This window comes from Trachemys scripta, chromosome 8, assembly GCF_013100865.1.
Source record: "Trachemys scripta elegans isolate TJP31775 chromosome 8, CAS_Tse_1.0, whole genome shotgun sequence".
Lineage (NCBI taxonomy): Eukaryota > Metazoa > Chordata > Testudines > Emydidae > Trachemys > Trachemys scripta.
The window spans coordinates 45,912,361-45,930,209 of record NC_048305.1 but is presented as its reverse complement, the minus strand read 5'-3'; the positions used below and the strand labels follow the sequence as shown (position 1 = coordinate 45,930,209).

The 17,849-nt window shown below is 44.5% G+C and overlaps 1 protein-coding gene across 18 annotated transcripts in view; it reads left to right on the top strand.

The window, feature by feature from the left end:
• The first annotated feature begins 2,523 nt into the window (after nucleotides 1-2,523).
• Nucleotides 2,524-17,849, top strand: part of PRRC2C (proline rich coiled-coil 2C) — a 111,476-nt gene continuing 96,150 nt past the window's right edge. For 17 of the 18 annotated variants that reach the window (XM_034779757.1, XM_034779756.1, XM_034779744.1 and 14 more), the window contains exon 1: nucleotides 2,526-2,648. The gene's annotated coding sequence lies outside the window, so the exon portion shown is untranslated. Of the gene's footprint in view, nucleotides 2,649-4,235; nucleotides 4,318-17,849 lie in introns of all 18 variants that reach the window. The other variant, XM_034779739.1, reaches the window with a different exon arrangement.

Sequence of the window (17,849 nt, the reverse complement as noted above, 5' to 3'; positions counted from 1 at the left end):
AAACTTACCTTGTCAGTTTTGCCAACTCTTGCAATTTTTGCATCAGTCTTGCAGTATTTTCCGATAGCCTCAGCTCTTGGAGTCTTGTGTCTATGTGAGAATCTCTGCTTTCATAATAAATAAAGAAATAAATAAAACACTTCTGGCCCTCATGGTTGCGGAGAAAATCTGGACAATATGACCCTTAAAAGCTCAAACATCAGAAGGCAGATAGAAAGACCCCAAATATAAATCTTATTTTTAAACCAGTTTTCTGATTTATTTTATGGTCCAACTGATGATTTTTTAATGCTCTTGGTTGGCAAGTCTGTATATGTAATCACTTGACTCTAAGACCTGGGGATTTAAAGTAAAACATCAAACCTCATGAGAGTTTTTACAGGCTCTCTTCAGCAGTGCCAGCATCTCACTCTATTTGGTAGTTTACTTAAAGCCACAGCTCATGATAAAATTATATGATAATCTCATATTTCATTTTAAAAATAAAGTGAGGCCTTGCCTACACACAATACTAGTACTGTTTTAGCTATACCGGTTTCTCTCTTATATAGCCTGTGGCAGGGCATCGACTCACTGGGGCAGCACCTCCTGCTGGCCATCTCGGGAATTAGCTCTTTCCAGCCCAGAGCGCCTTCTGCAGGCCGGTGTCTTGCCTGCCACTGGCCCCATGTCCCTCCCAGACCCCGGTACCCTTTACATCAGGGTTCTGCCCCCAGCAATAACCCACAATCTGGGTCTCCCCACTCAGGGGAACCCCCAACCCTCTATCCCCACCTTGCCTCAGTGGCTACTGCCAGTCACCATCTAGCCCCCGCTCACTGGGGCAGACTGCAGTCTGTAATGGCCTCTCATCATTGGCAAGGGGTTTAGGACCTGCTGCCTTTCCTTGTCTCTGGGCTGCCTCCCTGCAGCCCCAGTACCATTTTGGCCTTCTTAGCAAGGCCTGCAGCCTGGGGCTTTACTAGGCTGGAGCTGGCCAGCTCCCTCTGCCCTTCCCCAGCACTGCTCCACCTCAGGTACCCTTCTCAGCTACCAGGCAGCCAGGTCCTTCTCTCTCAGGAATCTAGTGAGAGAGTGTGTCATAGTTTCTGGCCCTCAGCCCTCGTATACGGCCAGCTGTGGCCTGATTGGGGTGTGGCCCCACCTGTGGCTGCTTTCCCCCAATCAGCCTAGCTTTTCCCCGCCCCAGCCCTCTCCCAGGGCTGTGTCAAGCCCTTCAGGGCATGAGCAGGGTGATCACCCCGCTACATAGCCTCTTTATTTTGAGTCCCAGTCCAGTGCTATATCCATGATAGAACCTCCTTGTTTGGGCTCAGTTATATCAGTACACATTATTCCTGTACAAGAAAGAGAATCCACTATACTGCTATATGGTGCCTTTACACCAATATAACAGCTTCCACACTACTAGCCGTACTGGTATAAATATATACTTTTTTAAAAAAATCTAAATTAGCTATACTGTAGAAAAACTGTGGGTAAGTCTACACTGCAATTAGACATCCATGGCTGCCTCATGTCAGCTGACTCGGGCTCGAGGGCTATTTAATTGCTACAACCCCACCTCTGGGATTCTCCCATCTCTAGGATCCTAGAACCCAGGTTTCAGCCTGAACCCAAATGTCTACACTGCAATTAAACAGCCCCTTAGCCTGAGCACCACCAACCTGAGTCAACTGATATGGGCAGCCGCAGGTTTTTAACTGCAGTGTAGACATACCCTGGGTGTATAGTAGGTCTTATTTTCTAGCTCTCGTCCTTGCAGAGAAAAGATTGGAAATGTAACGTGTGTGCAATTCACAAACTCAGAAAATAAAAGGGAGGGGATGAGAAAGAACTTCCCATTTATTTTTAAAATCTCGTGATTTTGAAGCCAATCTCATGATTTTTTAGCCTGATTCCTGGATGTTGGCAAGCTGGCAATACAGGTGCTCCCCGACTTATGCAAGTGTTCCATTCCAGAATGCCTTGCGTAACTCGAATTTTGCGTAAGTCGGAAACATATACCTGCAAATAAACCAAAAACAAAACAAAAACACCCTATTTCTAGCTTACGGAACTTTTTCCATAAGTGCGGATTTGGGTAAGTCAGGTTTGCATAACCTGGGGGGTGTCTGTACCCGCTCTTTGCCAAGGTGTGCTAGCGGACTGTGTGATAGTTCCTAACCCAGCATCCAACCAGCACAACTTTATTACAAGCCCAGCACGGGCCTCAGATTTGCTGAGATTTGCAAACTTTGCTGTGTCCTGCAAGAATCAGGAAGGCCAGGGAGGAATCTGGAGCTTCTCCAATCTCCCTTGGGCTGACCCCAAAAGAGACCCATATCTGAACCCTGGACAAACAAAAGCCACGTGCCCCCGGGGGTTAGAGTGACCTCACGGTCGGAGGGGCAGTTTCAGAAGGCTCCTGCAAGTGGCGCCATCGGCTCCGCGGAGAGTAGGAACCCGCCCAGGCTACTGCGGCAGGCGGGCATCACGTGACCGGCGTTGCGTGGGCGCTGCGCGGTGAGGTCAGACGCCGTTGGCGCCGGCTTGGCCGACCGCCATCTTGGCCTCTGTGTGGAGGCGGTTCGCGCGGCGGCAGCGGCCTCACCGAGTCCCGCAGCCGGGTACAGACCAGAACGCCGGCCCCGGACGCTGCGTGCCAGGTAAGAGACCGCAGGGGGGCTGGGAGAGGGGAGCTGGCCGGCAGGGTCCTCCCTTAGGGGAGAGGGCTCGCCGCCGCTTCCCCCGCGGCCGGGCGGGGCCGGGCCCGGCCCGGCCCCTGGAGCCGGTGGGAGCGGCAGTCAGATGAGAGCGGCCTGCGCCGCATGGCCCGGGGGGCTCCGTCTGGGCCCCGCTTCCGCTCGGCGTGGCGGGAGCGTGGAGGTGCAGGGGCTGCGTTGAGGGGAGAGGGTTTTGCCCCCTGGTATGGAGAAGGGAGAGGGCTCCCCGAAACCTTCCCCGGGAGGAGATGATGGGGGGAGGCTCCCCGTTAGCCTTCTTTTGCTTTCTCCTGTGGGGGAGGGGGCCCGGCCCCATAGTGCGGGGGGGGGGAGAGAGAGAGCCGGGTAAGGGGCCTAGCCTATAGTGCTGCTCTGCGGGGAGGTGAGGTAAGGCGCGGGGGGAAGAGGCCCGAGCCCCATAGCGCCGTTCCGGGGGAGGGTGAAACGGGGCGGGCGGGCGGGTGGGGGGCGAAGCGACCCCAGCTCCATAGTGCTTGTAAGGGGGGAGAGGCGCGGGCGGAAGGAAGGGGCCCCAGCCCCGTAGTGCTGCTCCCTGGGGCTGAGCAAAGGGTCCCTATTTCTTTGCAGTGAGTAATGGGTCCTTTTTTCTTCCCCTTCTTGAGGCTGGGTTGGGTTGAGCCTGTATTTCCCTCTTGGCTCCATGACCAGAGTGATCGATTGGTCCTGCTCCTTGCAGGCACTGTGAGCTCCATGGGGCGCTGCAGAAGTAGAGTCTCTTCCCTGCTCACCCGTAGCTGTATGAATAGCCACGAAGGGGAAGGCACTTGGTACAGGAATATTGTATGGTGAAACTGAGCTTTTTCCTCCCTATTGAGGCAACTGATCACACAAGTGGGTTGTTGCAAGATTGGAAGCATGGGGCATCAGAGGGTCTTTCTGGTCAATGTAGTTTAGTTATCATCTCTTTCTTCCTCTAACCCTAAAAATATTTCAATGGTCAAGATACAGAAAGGCATGGGCTATGTACTTAATGCAGTTGATGTTAGTTTGTAGTTGCAGTTTTTATTCCAATTTTATGTCTTTATTATGGGATACTAGCCTATTATTTCCAAGGTCCAATGCCTTATAATGTCTAGGTTATGATGAGACACTGACATTTTTGTACTCATAATTCTTGAGGTGAATAGGGTGAGCAGACATTGCAGGATTATTTTGTTTAGTGAGCTACATTTTATTCTGAAGCTAAAGTCTTGTTTATGCCATTGTTAGCAGCAGTAGGAGTGCAAGTGTAGACATTGTTCCAGGAGGCTGCTGGCATTTTAACATGGTGTTGTCTAGACCTGCTGCTGGTCTACATTAAGCATTCTGGGAGTCACCACTGAGGGAAGCAATGGCTGGAAATTTTGGGGGCAAAAATTAATTGTAGCCACAGCTCAACAGTTTTCCAAGAAAATACAATGTTTCTTTGCTGATTAATCAAGAGGAAGCATCCCTGTCTGTAGTCAAAAGTGTTGTCCAATATACATGCTGTTCCAGTGTGTTTCTCATTATCCCATTGCCCCTGCCCAGGCTGTCCCAGAGGATTCCAGACTTGAGTTTTTAAAGGAGACTTACAAAGGGAAATAGGAATTCATGAAGAAAAGAGTGGAAGGTATGAAAAAGGTCTGAAGGGGGACTTTTGTGGGGTGAGGGCAGTGACATTCTGTGGATTTTCTTTTTCTTTTTTTTATTGTTGTGTTTTTGTGTTAAATAACAGGAATGCCAGACAGATCTTCCCTGTTTGTTCTGGTCTCAGATGTGTAATAGGAGGTTTTTTTACCCCTTAATTCAAAGTCCATTTTTCCTTCCCAAGTGTTTCTCAAGCATTTGAGTCAAATAGGTGTTGGCAAAAATAAGCTACAAAGTTTTGAACAGTTAGACTAAAAATTCCATTTCCCTCTTGGTAGTTTAGTTTTCAGTCTCTTATCTAGTGTGATATAATTCCACTTGTCCTTCAGTCTTCTATAGAATTTCTGGGTAGGCAAGATGTGAATTTCTAATGTAAATTTTTTTTTGAAAGAAACCTTCCAGTCTCCTCCTTACATAATAGAGAAGCAAAATGGGCACAAAATTAATTTTATTCCCCTGGCAGGTCACCTTTAATATCTGTGCTGCTAGAAGCTTGTCAGTTCTCAGTTTTTCTTTCCATACTATGATGTTCAGAGTAAAATGTCATTTTTTTATCAAGCTTAATATAGGGGCATTATAGTATGTTTGTTACTCAGTGTTGTTCTTTGAATTAAGAAATGAACATTTTCAGTTCTTAGGACTTAGTGTGCCTTTGACAAAACAATGGTTTGTGTCATGGAGTGCAGCACGTTCTCTGATGTGATCAGTTAATGATAAACATTAAAATATGCCACTTACCTTTTAAGAAGGTATATTTATAATGGATTTCAATGGAGCTAAAATGGGAGGCAGCATAGTCTAATATCTAGATGGAGACCGGGACTCATCACCTGTGTTCTGACATGCTGTGGCCTTGAGTGTACCCAGTCACTGCACTGCCTAATTTTCTTAATTTGTAAAATGGAGATTACCACTTTTGTAAAGTCCTTAGTATGATAGATAAAATGTGATGTATATGTGCAAACCATTCTTCACAAGCTCTGCTTTGAGGACTGTACCTTTCGAATGCATTCTGAGATCTGATAAAAAAGCTCTATGTAATTGTTATGAGGGCCTGGACAAAAGATTTGGGGCAAGTCTACACTAAAGTCTTAAATCGACTTGTCTTAGGTTGACTTACAGCGGCCACTTTCACACTACCCTCCTTCTGTCTGTGGCGCACTAGGAGCGCTTTCACCGACTGAAGAGGGGCAGCTCCGCACTGGAGCCCAGCTTTCCCTTGGGGCTTCTTGCCTCCCTGCTCCCAGCCAGGACCAGGGGGACAGCCACCTGGGGCTTCTCGCTTCTGGCAGGTAGATCCACCCAGAGTCCGATCAGCTGCTGTGCTTCCAGTGGGGATCCAGGACCTGGGGGGGGGCAGCAGCGCTCGGAGTGGGGAGCCCGGGCAGCAGCCCAAGCTGGGAGCTTGGGTGGCAGCCCAGTTTGGAGTGGAGACCAGACAGCAGTCTGGCTCCATAGCCGACTTTCTTGTCAATTTCATGGCTCCAGGAACCGTGAAATTGACAAGAATGACAGCCAACAGTCCATGTAAGGAATGCAGTGTCTACATAGACACTGTGTTACCCTAACTACACAGACATAAGCCCTATGCCTCTCAAGGAGATGGAGTTGTTATGATGGTGTAATTGGGCACTTATATAGGCGAGAGAGCAAGTCTGTAGTGGAGACACTGACGTAGTTGGGTCGACATAAGCTACCTTATGTAGACTTACCTAGTCTAGGCTACAGAGTTATGTGATATGAAGATGAAAAGACCAGATGATGGAGATATTGAGGGGGAAGAAGCCCTCACACTAGCCATGAGACTTTAGAGTTATGGGTTGAGAGAACTCTTTCTCTCTTCTAGCAACAAACCTGGGTAAGAAGGAGAGGAATTTCAAATTTATCAGACACCTTGAATCCAGTGGTTGCTGTAAATGATGGAGTCTTCAAGCAGGGTATAAGAGAAAAGTAACCTGATAACACCTTCCCCATTTCCATTAGCTAGGGATGGATGCTGGACCTGACATCATGGAATTACCATGTTGCTTACTGGTAGAAACTTTGCTCATTGTTTGTATTGACCTAAGGCTTTAGTAGTCCATTCTGTTTTCCCTGTAATTTTTTCAACTCTTAGTTTTAGTTTTATAGATCCGGACACAGAATTTATAATATATTCGCTATAACATGGACAAAAACAGGTCAGAAAAGAACACAGTTGAAAGGTGTGAAAAAAGATGAACATTGGATAAGTTTGTAAAACTAGAAAAAAAAATAAAGTTGTGACAGCATAAGAGTTCAAAAATACAGAAGGAGCAGAAGATGGAGATAGAAATTGTAATAAAGTACAAAGATACTGTAATATGCAGAGATGAAAACAGTTTCAATATCTATAGTGTACAAACTAACAAATAGACTACTGTTTTTATTATGAATACCTCAGACACTACATAACTTTAATTAGCATTTCTTTATAAACTGTTAGTTACAGATTGCGCTAACGCATATTGAGTTTTTTATAATTTGTACTCTTTAAATTTAATCTAGTCCTTTCTTAGTTCATGGCAAAATGAGACTACAAGTGCAAAAACACAGGTCAGAAGCAAACACTGTGGTATGTGTAAAACAAGTCTTAAAAGATACCCATGCAAGGGAAAAAACAGACTGTCAGTTTTTGAGATTTTTATGACTGAAGGTCTGATTTTTTGTTTTGTTTTCCTGCTTGTGTTTTTACATTATACTCCCGGGGGGAATTATGTTCCACTGCAGATGCGCAGAATTTGTCCCCCGCAGATTTCTTTGCTTCCTTGCAGAAAAATTACTGTCTGATGGGGAAGCCACAAAAGCGGTCATGTGACCCTTCCCAACAGTATGTTTTGGGTGCCCAGGGCAGCTGGCAGAGAGGTAAATCACTGCAGGGCAGGAGGGGAGAGGAAGACCTGATTGGTGGCTCCTACCCTGTGCCCGCCTCAGCTGCTAGGCTGGGCTGGGGAGGACGGGACTTCCTCTTCCCTTGCATGGCATCCAGGGCCGGGTCAGACCCACCCCTGGCCGCAGGAAGCTCTGAAAACTCTCCCTGCTTCCTGCAGCCATTGCTCCTCTGCTGCAGGGGGAGGGATCCCTGTGTAGGGAATTGCTCCCGCATCCACCCAACCCCCATGCATACAGTCCCCCTCATGCCTAGACCCTCTTGCCAGGCCTCACCCCTCAATGACCCCAACTCCCCCTGCACCTGGACCACCCCAATGAGCCACCTGCACCTAGATCCCCACCCCACTGAGCTCCAACCAGTTGCATCTGGATCCCCATCCCCCTGAGTCCTACTCCCCCAGCATCTGGACCCCCACACCCAGCCCCCATGCTGAGCTCTACCCCCCCCCCATCCCTCTGTCTGAGACCCAACTATCTTCACCTGGAACCCTCTGCAGAGTCCCATTATCATTGCATCACAACAAGCCCCTGTGATATTCCTGACTTTTTTGCTTGCTTAGAAAAATTAACTTATAAAAAAAAAAAAGGGCAAGCAAACCCTTTCAGGCCTTCCTCATGCATCATAAAGTAGCAAAAAAAAAAGGCACAAGCCCAGCTTTAAAAAAAGAGAAAAGAAAAAAAATAGATAAACACGTGACCTTTAATACTTTTCCTTTTGTCTGTATATTTTTTTTACTAAAAGCACAAAGGTCTAGAGATAACCAGTTTACAGTATATTTGCAAAACTAATAGTTTAAGAAACTTTATAAGTGAATATATCTAAAGTATTTTTCTCGTACTACCTTAATTTAAGTTAAATATTTGTATCAGTATTTAAAATGTGAAATATAAATGTCTGCTGAGATTAAATCAGTTCCATTTGGTGAATTAAACTTCAGTTTTTCAGAAGACAGGGTGGATTTGATTTAAATCATTATTTAAATCACTAGTCAGGAAGACTCGATTTAATCATGGATTTCTACATAAAAGTGTATTCTTGTTAGTTGTTATAACCTTAATACATATTCTTCACAACTCAGAGATGGATGTAGGTTTCATTTTTAGAAGGCACACTATACATTTTAAGGTGATTTATTTTGAAAATTTTTCAGATTAGTTTTACAGCTGTATCAGAAAATGAATGATTGTTTGGTTATTTCATTTACCAAAAGTAATTAAAGCAGATATTTATGAAGTCATTGGGAGGTGAACTATCTCCAATTCAACAGTTTAATCATTACTATTTGGAGGATTTTCTTGCCATGCTGTGTTAGGAGAACATCACCAGACAGACATTTAAATTGCTTTATTTAACTAAAACAACAACGTTATGTATTCTGGATTTTTTTTTTACTTCAACAGCAAACATAATATTTTAACAAAACAAACATATGAATTTTTGAAGTTAATTAAATGTTCAAGTTTTTTAAAATCAGGTTTGTTTTTGTTAAAATTGTTAACTAAAATAGTTTAAATGAAATATTAAAAAACAAACAGAAATTAAATCAACTATGTCAGCCAGGTCAACATGAGAAACTTAAAATATTGGCTTCTGCAGCTAACTCAGTCGTCTTCACCTTCATTTTCCTGTTTGTTCATAATCTGGAAAAGAAAAACAAGCTTTCCTGCTTTTTCAGGTCCCAAACGATTTCTCAATTTGGAATGAATTAGTCCAAAGGAACTTTCTACACTAGCAGAAGAAGTTATTGCTGTTAAAAGTGAGATTATCACTTTAACAGTCTCCTGAATCCAAGTGCTTAAGTGACTTCAACCAGTTCATTGGTGTGACTTTCTTTAAAACATCATCAGCAAACATATATTTCAGAAATGGTTCTTATTCCCAAACTCTCTCTCTTTTACAGCCTGCTGCCATTATAGATTTTCCCTTCTAGTGAGAGAATGGTATGCTAGATCTCAATCAATGAAGGCTACACTCAGGCCACAAGACTTCTGGAATATGCTGCTCAAACAGTTTCACTTTTGTTTCTACAGTCTTTCCCTCCCTTCTCACATTTATCTCCAGATTTCTTCTCCTTGTCCAGATCTATTCCGTCGCCAACTATCTTCTTCTATTAATTGAATTTTTTGAAACTTTGCACTTTTAGAGAGGTAAGGGATTGACTCTGTGTACACAAATTTGCAGAGGGACAATAGGGTTAAGGTCTGTTATTTGTCACCTATTTTATTTATTTATTTAAAAAAAAATTTTTTGCTGTTAACAAGCATTTTATCTCTGGAGAAACAAATCCAGTGTTTGAGAACTGCAAAACTAAGCATATCTGATAGTATCTTCTAGACTGAGCACTGAGTCCCATTGGGTAGATAAGAAGATTAACCTAAATCTATACAGAAGCCCCTGGAATCCCATAAGATTGGGTCCCTAAAACTATTGGAACTCATTTACAAAACTTTTCTTAAAAATTACATGAATATATTGTCTCATATCATAGAATTAGAATTTATAATCCCTATTCCATGATGAGATATCTTTGAACTATAGTAGTTTTAATTAAGATACATTTTTAGATAGTTTTCCTCAAAAAGCATTTTATCAAAAAATCATTTTTTATCCACCCGTCAGAAGACTGTTAGTGGCGAAGAACCTCTTGAAAAAGGTTCTTTTTTTCCCCCAGTTGTTTGACTTCTCGCTGCTTCAAGAATAAAATTCAAAATGTAAGTTGCTGAGTTCCAATTAAGGATGTGTAGTCCCCTATAGTATTTTGCTCTCTGATAACTTATTCACTTATCAAAAATAAATTATTTCATTTATGGGTCTTGCCCTGTGATACTGTTTACACTTGTGGCTGAAGTCCAAGAAAAGTACATGAAGCTTGATTTTGCACAATAAAATGTAAATTAAGCTTTTCCCCCATACTACAGCTGGCAAATTTTTTGAAAGCAATGGATTAGTCCACATGAAATTCTTTCCATTCTCACAAGTCAGAGAGTATATTGCAGTCAGGTTATTTTCTACAAAACAGAAACAAAAACAAAATATTGTATATAGAATAAAGTGTTTGAGACATTACAAATAGATATATTATGGCATAAACTGTTCTGAAGTTCCATAATAGTTCCCTGTGTGAACACAGCATTCAAGAATGTCATCTTATTCCAGAAAAATCAGTGTCCTTACGTTTTTTCCTGAGAATAGTTAGTCCAGTCAATTTCCCCATGTACACAAGCCCTTATTTTGCACCTCTCCTTTTGAATAGCACCTTCTCCTACAACATAGATGTATTGAGAAAGTAAAAAGTAGATAGGGGACATAGAAGGCACAAATCATGTTTATTCTGGCAAATTCATTTCTAGAGTGGAAAGAAGGGCTTAAACACTGAAAAACCACTAGAACATCTTTTGTGCATTGATATAAAGAATTCTGGAATAAAGTTTAATTTGCAGTTGGGCATGGGAGCTGCCCTGAAAAAATTTCCTGAAGGGAGCCGAGTCTAGAGCAGAGGAGGGCAAACTACAGCCCACGGGCCAGATCTGGCCCATCAGGACTTTCAGTCCAGCCCTTGGGATTGCCAGACCCCTGGCGCAGCGGGGCTAAGGCAGGTTCCCTGCCTGCCCTGGCCCCACGCCACTCCCGGAAGTGGCTGGCACTACATCTCTTAGGCCCCTGGGGGAGGGGCAGAGGGTTCCATGAGCTGCCCTTGCCTGCAGGCACTGCCCCCCGGAGCTCCCATTGGCCAGGAACGGGGAACCGTGGCCAAAGGGAGCTTCAGGGGTGGTACCCGCAGGCGAGGGCAAAGTGCAGCGGAGCCACCTGCCCCACCCCACCCCCAGGAGCCACTGCCGGACATGCTGGCCACTTCTGGGAGCGGTGTGGGGCCAGGCAGGCAGGGAGCCTGCCTTAGCCCTGCTGCCACCCCGGAGCCGCTCAAGGTAAGCAGGGCTGGAGTCCGAACCCCTCCTGCAGCCCAACCCCCTGCCGCAACCCCTCCTTCACCCTGCCCCCCTGCCCTGAGCCTCCCTCCTGCAGCCCAACCCCTTGCCTTGAGCCCCTTCCTGCACACTTCACCCCCTCCCACACCCCCAGCCCTACATTTATGGCCCTGTGTACAATTTCCCCACCCAGATGTGGCCATCGGGCCAAAAGTTTGCCCACCCCTGGTTTAGAGGCTGCTGTGAAAAACTTCTTGCTGCTGCTACTTATGCTTTTTGGAATTGATCTCTCAGCAGAGGGATTGAAAATCCAGTGTCTACCTAAAAATGACCCATTAGTAAGACAAGTTTTAATTTTTCTGTGGCTGGGGGCTGATATCCTTTAAATGCTGTGTTTGAGGCCTGAAGGAGAGAGATGGTTCTGGAGAAGCCAGCACCAGAATGAGAGTTGTGATTATTTGAGAAAGAAGGCTGGGGCAGAGAGGATTCTGTGGGAAAACTTTTGCTTTCAAAAGTGGTCATTACTGTAGGATGGAGTTGGGGATTAGATGATACTGGCACATGGAATGGGAGGCCAGGACAGCATTCCTGGACTTAGCTGTTCCAAGTGGGGAAGCTCTTCTGGTCTGCCTTTTAATCTTTCTACTGCCAATTCCACCTTCTATTTCATGTTGGGAGCCTGCAGGATGCTTAGCCTGGCTGTGGGAGACTAGGGGCACTGACCAGGAAGTGGCTCTTTGTGAAAAATCAGCTGTGCGGGGAGCAAGAAGCTGCCCACCAACTCAAGTGGCCTTATTTCGGAGCTTGTGCGGGTGCTGGGAATGCTTGAGGGATAGTATAGGAGAGACAAGAGGGAGAATGGAAAAACAGACAGATGACATTGGTGAGGAGCAGAGAAGCAACAGTGGATTATCTCGGCTCCAGTCCCTCATGTTATATTGGTCCTTGGAATTCTGCACATTAAGAATCTGAATTAAAGATAACTAACACAAGTGTTATGCACCTAGCAACATGGCCTGCTCAAAAGGTGGACATCTGTTTTGCACCAGCTTATGTTTCTGGAGGTTTATCAAGAACAGTCCTGGGAAAAGTGCACCACAGTAAAATGCCCAGGAGGCTTCAAAGGCATAGGTGACTGTTACGAGGCCTACATCTGAGAGAGGTCAGTCTGCTGATCATCTGCAGCTGGAACTGCATGGCCTTTCACTATTGCTTTCTGTGTATGTAGAAGCAAATCCAGTAGTACCCTAACATTGTTACCTTATCAGAAAAGGATGGCATGATGCCCATTTACTGGAAGGTCCATTTCTTTCACCAGTATTGCCATTTCTGTTCGTTCTACACCAGTTTTCTCCCCATCTAGGTCCAAACCTCTTGTAGCAAGTGAGAAAACATAGGCATTGCAGAATCTATTAGGCTTTTTTAAATTAAAGATGTTTTTTTCAGGATGGTTTCCTTTTTTCCAGAGGACTCATCAGTATGCACTCATGGTTAGACTAACCTGTTGCCCCATTGAGGCGCATTTTCACTGCTTTTGAAGCATTTTAAGTCCTTCTTTTCATAAGATTTTCATCTGGCAGCCCCCCAGCTTTGCTTAAAGGTAGTCTGCAAAAGCAAAAACTTGGACTTGTCCCTTTTTTGCTGCTTAGTGATGTATGAAGTTCTGAAAGGTTTTAGTCTAAAACTTCTTATGGTCACTTTTTTATTTGAAATTGGGGGTGGAGGTGTATAGTAGGGAATTTAGGATGAAAACCCTCATCGTGTTAGCATTGGTTCAGCAGTTCAGAAGATAAAATGTTTTTCTGAAATTCCATTGTGTAGGGTTGGCCTGTGGTGTCTTGAGAAGTAATAAAAATAAAATCACATGAGACTAAAAGCTAAATAACTGAGGGGGAAGGCTTTGTAGTCACGGTTTTAAACTTTTTTAATGTCTGCTTAACTTCAGTGCCTAATAAACATTTGGAAGAAAAATTACTGATTTGAGGTGTAAGAGCTCACTATCCACACTTGAGAGACAAAGCCCTTCCCTTGAAGTCCTCCAGCAAAACCAGTAGCATCCTGATATTTCTTAGGTAAAAAAACAAACAGAAAGACCCTTTAAAAAGACTCTCTTTAGGCTCTTTTTTACATAATGTAGGCGCATGTCCAATTTTTAAGATGGTCATTTTTAAAGGAAGACTCCCAGAGATCAGTTATACCCCAGGTGAATTTACCTTAATCAGTAATTGAAAAACTTGTTTAAACAGATAAATTCTCTTCTTTGTTTAATAGAATAAAGTGATTCACAGTGGTTGGTATTACAGGTGAAATATCCTTTATGAAAAGGATAGTTTACCTACCTACTAGGCTAATATTGCTCGTTGATAGCATGCATGTGACTTGCTTTGGTAGTAATCACTTAAAAATTATATTTCTTTGGTATTTATACTAAAGAATGAAATAGTCAGTGCTTTGGCACTTAGTTTTGAAATGTATTTACAACTTTTTTTTCTCATTCTATGAAGAATTCTTGCAGTCCTTCTAGCAAATCTGTGTATTTTACCAAGGTTGGGGAAATAAATTACCTGACACCTTAGTTCCCTCTAAGCTGTGTGGCTGCGCAGCTGCATATTAAGCGCCATGCAGGCGCTCAGGCTGTGGCAGGGAGAGATGCCTCTTCCCAGACCTGCTGCAGTGCCCCTCCCACGACCTAGCCCGCCCCGAACCTGCCACGGTCATGGGGACAGGTGCCCCTTTCCCCAGCCCAGCCCTGAATCTGCTGTGGCCGGGGGACAGGTGCCCCTAGCCCAGACTGGCCGGGGAAGAGACGCCTCTCCCTCCCAGCCCAGGTGCTACTGCGGGGGGAGAGAGCGCGGGGAAGGGGATCGGGAGAGTCCTCTCTACCCACCGGGGAGCCCCACTGCATCCCCAGCCCCAGCCCAGAGCCTGCATCTCAGCTGGAACCCGCACCTCAGCCCTGTGCCCCTTGTCTGCACTCCGCCACATGAATTTTGTTATGTGCTATGTACCATAACAGGGTTCAAAAAAGAACTAGATAAATTCATGGAGGATAGTTCCATCAATGGCTATTGGACAGGAATGGTGTCCCTAGCCTCTGTTTGCCAGAAGCTGGGAATGAGTGACTGGGTGGATCTGTTCATTCCTTCTGGGGCACATGGCACTGGCCACCGTCGGAAGGCGGAATATTGGGCTAGATGGACCTTTGGTCTGACCCAGTAGGGCCGTTCTTATGTAATATGGAGGTGATGTGTCACTGCCTGACACCTGCTACCCCAAGAAATAAACATACTAGCCAGGGTGAAAAAATACCTGTGCTGTCATGATCCCTCCCTCCCATTCATTTTAAAGGAGTGAACACATGCCATGTGATTTTAATATTGTCGATAAACTTACATTTATCCCTCCCCGGGGGGAGGGATAGCTCAGTGGTTTGAGCATTGGCCTGCTAAACCCAGGGTTGTGAGTTCAATCCTTGAGGGGGCCACTTGGGGATCTGGGGCAAAATCAGTACTTGGTCCTGCTAGTGAAGACAGGGGGCTGGACTCGATGACCTTTCAAGGTCCCTTCCAGTTCTAGGAGATAGGATATCTCCATTAATTTAATTTGTTATGCTGTATTAGATAGTGACTGTCTGTTTTGATATACTTTTCTTCATGGCTTCACTTCAGTATTTTTTTCTGTAAGACTAAATTTCAGCATAGGTTAATACCCTGTTTCCCCGAAAATAAGACATCCTCCGAAAATAAGGCCTACTTACAGTTTTGCCTCTCGTTGTAATATAACGCATCCCCCCGATAATAAGACCTCCCCGATAATAAGGCATCCACCGATAATAAGGCATTTTTCATTTCTGAAAAATAAGACATCCCCTGAAAATAAGACCTAGCGCATCTTTGGGAGCAAAAATTAATATAAGACACTGTCTTATTTTCGGGGAAACAGGGTATGTGGCAGTCTCTTAATTGCCAGAAAATTACTTAAGCGCTTTCGTAAAGTAGTTGAAAAAGTAAAAACCTTGCAGTGCAGTTTTTTAGCAAGGTATTGTAGTCTGACAAAGAAATGCAAACAATTAAAAGAACTGTCAAGTTAAATAAGCATAAAATAACTCACCTTAAACGTGAGCTGCCAGAGGGATCTCATATTGCTATTATTTTTAGTAGAAAATATATATTTTCATTTTTTCTTCAAGATGCATTAGCAAGTCACGTTTTAGAGTTTACTCTAATTACAATTCTTAAGTCTTAATGGAGTCTGTAAACAGCCATATTGTGTCAGCATATTACCTATGCACAGACTTACATAAAAATTATCAATGACAAAGGAATTACTTAAATAACTTTTAAGTAGTGATTGTTGATTAATTTGAAGATGTGCCAGCACTCAGGGTTGGGGTGTGTTCACAGTTCTTTCTTAATGAAGTACAGTCTTCACCAGTAGTTTAACAAATGATTGTGAAACCAGATATCTTTTACTTCTGATTACTTATTATAATCATGTCTTTCTGTTAGTCTGATTTATATAGAACAAACTGATAACTGAATTATAGGCTTATAATACTATCAAAGGGCTTTGGTGATGACAGATCACTTAAGTGTTTTATGTAGTCACTGTAACCCTTCAGTACAATTGCAGCTCTGTAATCGTTTTCCTCTCTTATGTATACTCTTGGGGGGAATATGGGGCAATGCAGAATTTGTGCAGAATTAATGTTCTGTGCAGAATTTCATTTTTCCCTGCAGAATTGGTGCTGCAGAGCTGCTGGCCGCCACTAGGGGCTGCTGGACCCAGGAGAGTCTGGCTCTCCAGCTTACAAATACAGGATGCTGCGGGCGGTGGGGGGAGCTGGAGGGGTCCAGGCAGCTGTGGTTCCCAGCATGCTCTGAAGGAAGGAGGCGGCATGCAAGAAACTCCATACAAGCCCGGGAGCCAGCATCAGGTTGGCTCTCTTTCTGGATCCCTGGACTCTGGGGGGAGGTTCTGCAGGTGTTTGGGCTGGGGGGCACCCTATGGCTGGGCTCTGGGAGGGGAGAGGGGCTGTGGGTGTTTGAGACTCGAGGGGCAGAGTTTTCCTCCAAGATGTGCTCAGCTGGCCCATGTGAGAGAGACAGACTGAGGTGCCGAATAAAGCATAATAGAAACAGGAGCTGGGTTGTCGTAGGGGTTTCTTTAAATTTCTACTCCTGGGGGAAATCTTTTTTTGTTGTCTTCATTGTTACAGACATACTTGCTGACAGGTATTTTGAAATAAATTACTAAAATAATTGAAACTGGTGTGATTAGATTGTTGTTTTGACAAATAAAATATGCAGAATTTTGCAGAATTTTTAACTTTTTGGCTCAGAATTCCCTGAGTATATGTAGTATGGTCCTGGATCAGTGTCTTGAACAGGCTTTCGCTCCTTCATGATAACCTCTGTCACCAGCAGTCTTTCCATATGCTGGATCAGCTTTGTCTTTCTCATCCAGTGATGTTGCATTCAGTGCTTGAGCTCTGGTGTCATTTAATGAACTTGGGTATTGCTGAAATGTACTGACTGACAGCCCTGGAAAATGAAAACTCAACAGAAATAGAATAAACCAATGAAAGGACAAACTTTGCCATACTTCTGCCATTGTGCCTTGGCCTTCCCATAAAGGTGGATCACCCCAAGAAGGGAGTGGAATTTCACTGTACAGACCACTAGTAATTAGCTTTTGAGTTTGCCAACAAGGATCTCATCTAGTACCAATTTTTTTTTTGATGTGCATCCCTATTTACTTCAGGTAGCTCTATGGAAAGCCATATCAAGTAAATATAATAAACATTATATAGAACTTTAGATTAATCATCCAAAATTATAAATGTGTTGTGTTTTACAGAGAAAGCAATGTAGTGGTATTTACAGTGGAAGACAAAGCCAAATAGTCAATTCAGCATTATTGTGATGTATCTGATTGGACTAAGACCACACCAGCTCTTTTCTGTAAGCCAATGAACACCTTCTGAATGGTAACTTTTGGTCATTACAGCCTTGAGCTGGATTTGATCTAGTGAAGTGAAGGTAAAATACACAGGATTACCAACTCTTGCAATTTGATCCTGAGACTCACAATATTTTATCCTTTTTTCTTAAACCCTCCTCCCACCCCCTTCCTGGAATTATCTGCTTACATGAAAATTTCAGCTTTCATTTAAAAAAGTTTCTAACCCTCATGGTTGCAGGGAAGAGTTGGAAAATATGACCCAAGTGTACCCTAAAGCAGTGGTTTTCAAACTTTTTTTTCTGGCAACCAAGTTGAAGAAAACTGATGCCCAGGGCCCAACAGAGCTGGGGATGAGGGTTTGGGAAGGGCTCAGGGTTAAGGTCCTGGGGTGAGGGCTGCAGGGAATGAGGGGTTTGGAGTGTGGGAGGGGGCTCGGGTTGAGGTGTGGGAGGGGATCAGGGCTGGAGGGGCAGGCTGTGCGGCCGGGGATGAGGAGTTTAGGGTGCAGGAAGGGTCTCTGGGTTTGGGGGGCTCAGGGCTGGGACACGGGATTAGGGTGCGGGGTTGAAGCGCAGGAGGGAGTCAGGGCTCTGGGCTGTGGGAGCAGGCTCTTGGGTGGGTCCAGGGTGAGGAGTTTGGGGTGCAGAAAGGGGCTCTGCGTTGGGGAGGACTCGGGGCTGGGGCATGGGTTTACCTCGGGAGTGGCGCAGTGGG